General features: G+C 38.6%; 1 long non-coding RNA gene across 1 annotated transcript; it reads left to right on the top strand.

Moving 5' to 3' along the window:
- Nucleotides 1–2654: 2654 nt before the first annotated feature.
- Nucleotides 2655–5681, top strand: LOC135732339 (uncharacterized). The gene is made up of 3 exons (XR_010526744.2): nt 2655–2730; nt 2840–3035; nt 3171–5681. It is a non-coding gene; the product is annotated as an uncharacterized lncRNA (long non-coding RNA).
- Nucleotides 5682–6232: the final 551 nt, after the last annotated feature.

The raw sequence follows: 6232 nt of genomic DNA, 5'->3' as shown, positions 1-6232 counted from the left end.
TATATTTTTTACATTTATAGATTGTATGTAGAAATCTCTTAAAGTTGCTTCACTGATACTCTGAACTTTATTGAATTACATCTAAACACAGTTTAAGAATTATCTTCATTCACTGTTATATTAACCTTTAAGACAAAGAACCATACCATACCACCAAAAACATGTTGAAGTCAGACTTTCTGTTAATGCTATCCATTTTTATCACCACCAGGTGGCGACTGTAGATCAAACATGCAGTCACTGTTTCATTTCTCTGCAAAGGCTTCAGTGGAGATGAGCACGTAGACCTGTGTGATAATAATAAGACATTATTCAAAGACATATCACAATGATGATAACTGTAGTATAGAGATGAACATTCCCTACTGAAAAACAGCTGAAACCAACCTAACCTAGTTGACTGGTTTAACTGGTCTCCCATTTTGGTTTTAGCTGGATTAGCAGGCTGGTTTTAGAGAGGTTTTTAAGGGCCCACCTTTAGCTGTTCAGATTGAAAAACCAGCTTTACCAGGCTGAAAGCTCAGAAGAGTGGTCTTAGCTGGTTTACGCCAGTGCTCCATGCCTGGCAAAGCTGCATACATCTGGTTTTACTGATTGGTCAAGCAAAAGGGTCAGCTGGTCTTCCACCCTGACCAGCTAGAAAAGTGTCCAAACCCCCTTTAAATCCAGCCTGCTACACCAGCTCAAACTGGCTGGGAGACCAGTTAAAACCAGCCAGCCAGCTTAGGTCTGTTCAGCAGGGTTATGGATGTCTATGGTATATTTACTGTACCTGGGGCATAAGACAGTTAAACAATCTCAAAGTTACAGGATTAGCATTGAGTTGACAAAACCAAACCAACATTCTAAAAATGCCTAGTTATTTTTTAAACCATAATGGGATGCAAATATTGGACAGAACATGCTGGGTTAAAAATGACCCAATGTTGTGTTGTTGTTAAGCAATAACTGGGTTATAATACTCAGCATGGAGTCAATTTTAATCCAGCGGTGTGTTCTGTCCAATATTTACCCAACATGCTTAAAAATAAAATAACCCAGCCATTTGAATGTGTGAATGTGATCACTTGTTGGTACCATGAAGCTGATCATCAACTCAGGCTCTGATCCTAAAGCTAAGATTAGTCCACGAGCGTGTGCACATAAAGGAGTGATGTTCCTCCTCAACATGCATAGGCCAAGTTCTGTATATTTCCCAGTAATGATTTCTTTATTATATTTTTTTATTTTGTTTTTATAGATTTACAGGTAACACTTTACAATAAGGGTGCACTAATAATCATGAATTCATGCTTAACTCATGCATTGATAATACTGAATTAATGTATTACTAATGATTATCTAAGCCATTCATTAGCTATTCATTAATAATTGCCTCATTAGCAACTAATGAAGAGTCTGTCTGGTTAATATATTAGTTCATATATGAATTGGTATTAATTAAATATGTAATTGTGGATTTATTCCACCATCACTTCTTTTATTAACTAATAGTGTTAATTAATTTGTTTCAACGAACACCACAAACCACTCGGTGAGTAGACAGTTTTGAAAATGAATGTTAAGTGGTGTTTGTGCATGGCCCTTGACTTCCATTCTGAAGCAGTCAAGAGACGCTTCTAAACGAGTCAAAAAGTCAAGACACGACCCATTGTCAAAATGTCTGTGTCCATCACTGTAGTTCATCCAAAACAAACCAGAAATGAGACTCAAAGTGTTAAATACCGGAATTATCCTTTAAGCACTTTGTGAATGTGTTGGCATTTAGCCTAGCCCCATTCATTCCTATGGCTGCAAACAAAAGTTTTATTTTGTGCCACCATACTTACTCGTGTAAATACATGGAAGTGTTTGGTGGCTTCTAAATTCATCCCTGTTTGGAGCCATATGGCATGAATGGGGCTAGGCTAAACGCGAATACATTCACAAGGCGCTGTACAAAGATTAAAAGTGCACGCATTGAAAAAATAGGTATGTATTAATTCGTCTAAGTTGAGGTAAAACAGGGCTATTCAAATCTTACCCTGGAGGGCTGGAGCACTACAGAGTTTATGTACCATTAACCACCTGTGATTTTCTAGTGATCATGAAGACCTTGATTAGCTTGCTCAGGTGTGTTTGATCAGGGTTGGAGCTTAACTATGCAGTGCTCTGGCCCTCCAGGGTAGGATCTGAATAGCCCTGTAGTAAAATATTGAAAAACGGTGTTGCTGATGTGCTTCAACGTGTGATTATAGTAATGGCATAGTTTTGAAGGAAACCGTCACCAGTGGTTATAAACTAAAGTATTGCAGCATTACTGCAAATCTTCATGTGGTGCAATTAGTAATCTATTACCACCAAGGAAGGCCTTACTTGCAACATATGTTTGGTCAGGTGTACCACGGTAATGCTTACTGCTTGCTAGCTACTGAACTTTTGTGCTGTACTTTTTGTAATGTGTAGATATGGGACTCGTGAGTCACACAAAAAGGGTGAAACAGAGTAATCTGTCTGTTACTGTTCTCTGATCAAGTGTGTACATAACGTTTAATACTAATTATTTGCTGACCATTGTAGAATTGAGGACTCTGCTGAACATTGATGAAAAAATACCGTATTGGAAGAAGATGGCAAGAGTCTGATTCAAACTTCCAGTCTACCCTTGCGTGAGCTCAGAGTCCAACTGCAAGGCTAGAACTGAATCAAGGGAGAGAGCAGTCCTCCTCCACCTGAGAAGAATATATCCAGGTATAGTGCTATAAGGGGATAAGTAGATACAATATGACATTAGGTTTGAACTTAAAAAGGACTATAATAGAAACTAATACATTCATTTTTCTGCATGCGTGTTTCCTAGCTTTGCTTCAGATGGGCAGGGCATTGCCATTAGACTCTCCAAGCAGGTAGCCAGCTCCAACAATAGACTGAGACAGGCAATAAAAGAATACAACAGCATTCAATGGTCACCGCAGATAAGCTTCTTACCTGCGACAATTGATTTTCAGGAATCATGTGATCCCTCTTGGCATGTCTACTTCTGCTTTGATGACACTGTAACTATAGTTACTTAACCCTAGTAACCACACATCAGTCACTCTAGTAACCATCTGACAAACTAACTACCTGCAAATCATATTAGAAACCACCTGGTAACATAACATAGCATTTTGTTTTCTTTTGTCTTCTAGATTGAAGAAGATGATGTTTCGAGGAGTCTAAAAAGGCAAGGGATTGATGCCTTACATATGACGACTCGGGCAGCTGAGGAAAAGCGCATGCTTTACGAAGAAATGAGATGTGTAACTGAACACCCCATCAGCAGCAGGCCTCTAACATCTGTGCTCTAACATCAAAGACACTGAGCAGCCTGGTGCAAAAGCTGCTCTTATTCAACACCTACAACAGCTGGAAAGAAAACTACATCAAGCCATTGTGATGTTTCACCCACATGTATCGGACATTGTTCCTGCAGACAACCCCCACTTGTGTCAGGCCCTCCCCATGCCAAGCATACAGACACTGGTATACAATGAGCGATAATGAAGACAATGTGGATAAATATGATGACTAGCACTATAGATTTTTTTTTATTTCTAGTCTGATATTGTATTCTGTAAAAAGAATGATGTAAAATGTAACTCAATTTAAAAAAAATCTCACCACTACTTTATTCTAGGGATGCACCGAAATGAAAATTCTTGGCCGAAACCGAAAACGAGGAAACTTAGGCCGAAAAACCGAAACCCCGAAATAAATTATTATGCCAATTATTAGTACAAATGCATTTATGGCTATCACTGTGTACTAACTTTACTAGGGGTGTGTGACAGCTCACAAAACTCACGGTTCAGATCACATTACAGTTTTTGAGGCACAGATCAGATTATTTTTCAGATCAGCAAAAAGGGGGGTGGGGAAAATCTAATAACAAATAAAGAAATTACAAACATTTATAAAAAAGAACAAAGCTGCACATTAAAGGTTCTCTAAGCGAATCTGCGAGACATTAGTTATTGTTGACGTTTGAAACGGTTTTCAAACAGACGGAGCGTAGCTAACTCCTCCCCCTCCCTTCCGTGCTTTCATGAACGCGCCCAACCCCCACCCCCAAATCCTTTTTGTCGTTTATTGGCTGGAATACTTTGTTTTGTTTTGTGATGCTAGGTTTGGCCACTTGTTGATATTGCCGTTTGTGAAGCCTGGGCTGTCTACAGAGATCGCGTTTTTTTACAGTTTGATCAGCGGACAGGCAGCAAGCAGATAGTGAGGAGATGTTTCCGGTATGTAACAAAAAATGTTTTATGGTCTAAAACGCTTCAATTCGCTTAGAGTGCCTTTAATAAGGGCTAACACATTAGCATTAGGTACAGAAATCGAATTAAATGAGTCATAACACTGTCTTTATTGTATAAATTAAATATATTATTATTTTTAGAGCTATTTGTCTCTTTGTTAGACTTAAGTAGGTTAATTGAGGTTACGGTCTCTTTAAATAAACAGAGACTGTAATCTATACATACACTTAAGACATAAACAAATGTTTTTATTAGAAAAAGAATACTTTGGAGATAATTTTGTTTATATGTGCCCTGTCAATAACAGAAAGATTTTACATTCACTTGTTTGCGTCTCACTCGTGTGTGCACTATTGAGGGCACTTAAACGCGCACAGAGAACGAAGGCGAATCCCAAACAGCGCAGCATAAAAACGTTACGTTGTTTTTCATTGCTTTAGTCGGCACATGTATGTTAATGGACTATACAGTATGAGACACATTTGCGCGACTCTCTCTAAAGTTTACACATTAAGAGTTCTGATCTTTGAAGGACGTACTCACTATGATGATCACGTCTGGACCGGACACAACCGCATGTGCCTCTGTGCGTACTTTAGTGCCTTTTTGCGGTTAAATACATCCACGCCGCATACATGTTGCTTCAGACAAGCACGTGCAGGTCGCAGTTTCTGTTTGCGTCATCACAACATTTCAGCCGTATTGTTTCGGTGATAAAAGTCTTTCGGCCGAAAATGCTCTTTTGGGCCATTTTCGGCCGAATATATTCGGTGCATCCCTACTTTATTCTTCAGCTTTAGCATTACTAACTGTAATGCCATAACTTATACAGTCGTAGGTTGGCCTGTTCTAGCCATTCATAGGCTTGAACACGGGAACATCATCATTTTAAAAGCAATTGTTGGTGCTCACCTTCTATCTCTGTTTGTAATTTAAGACAATGTCCTGGACAACACCCTTTCCCCTTTAAGATGTTTTTATACATTAGGTCCCAAATGTATGTACAGAACTCTGTTTATGTATTCTGCACGTTCTGCCTGGAAACTGAAAGACTTACAGAGTGAATCTAGTTTAATGCTGTTAGATCCTAAATGAAAGAATTGGAGGCTGATTTGTGTAGTGTGTAGTGGATTGGTCTATGGTTCTGTTCCAATATCTGTTCTTGTTAAAGTATTGTAATCTGTTGAAACTACCAAACCAGGTCTACTTGGCCTGGTCTACTATGAGGAAGAGCTTATTATTCTCAATGGGACATAAAAATCACCACAATTTGAAAAGATACTTTAATCTGCAGTCATCACGATAGCTACAGTAGTGGCTGTTTCTGAGGACTGTTCTTCCAGCTATGTAGAACATAAAACATAATAACAACTTTCTTAATACAACGTTTGAATCTAAATTACAAATTCATAATGAAATGTGTCAACATTTATACTCTGTCAATAGTAGGGGTGTGCCGGTTTCAGAATTGGTGATGACGGTTATGACGTGAGTCAAATGTGACGGTTCGTCACATAACCGTCGGTGGGGGGCGTTTTGCTCGTTTAAATGCTCGTGGATTGACGGGAAATTGTCATTTGACCATAAAATCATGAATGTGATGCCAAATGTGTTTTAAACAGTAATAACTTTGAACAATTTAACAGAAAGCAATTGAATGTTAAAAAAACACACTGTTGCCAGAAGACTGCGCTGTCACTCTCTGCCCAGCATAAATGAATACTCTATCTATCATCTATCTTAATAATCTTCAGAGAAACAGATTTGTGCATTCGGCTTTTTATGTCTGTAATTGTGTCTATATCGGTCATTACACGGACCAGAACAGCACGAAAACAATGTGGATTAAAAGCGTATTGAAGAGGTTTTGCTCATAAATGCAGGTAAAAGAAAGTAATGTGAACTTCAGATTGTTATTAAACGCAGCCGGTGTAAAAAGCACAATGGCCACGCGC

This window comes from Paramisgurnus dabryanus, chromosome 5 (genome assembly GCF_030506205.2).
Source record: "Paramisgurnus dabryanus chromosome 5, PD_genome_1.1, whole genome shotgun sequence".
Lineage (NCBI taxonomy): Eukaryota > Metazoa > Chordata > Actinopteri > Cypriniformes > Cobitidae > Paramisgurnus > Paramisgurnus dabryanus.
This window is presented reverse-complemented; position numbering and strand designations above follow the sequence as displayed.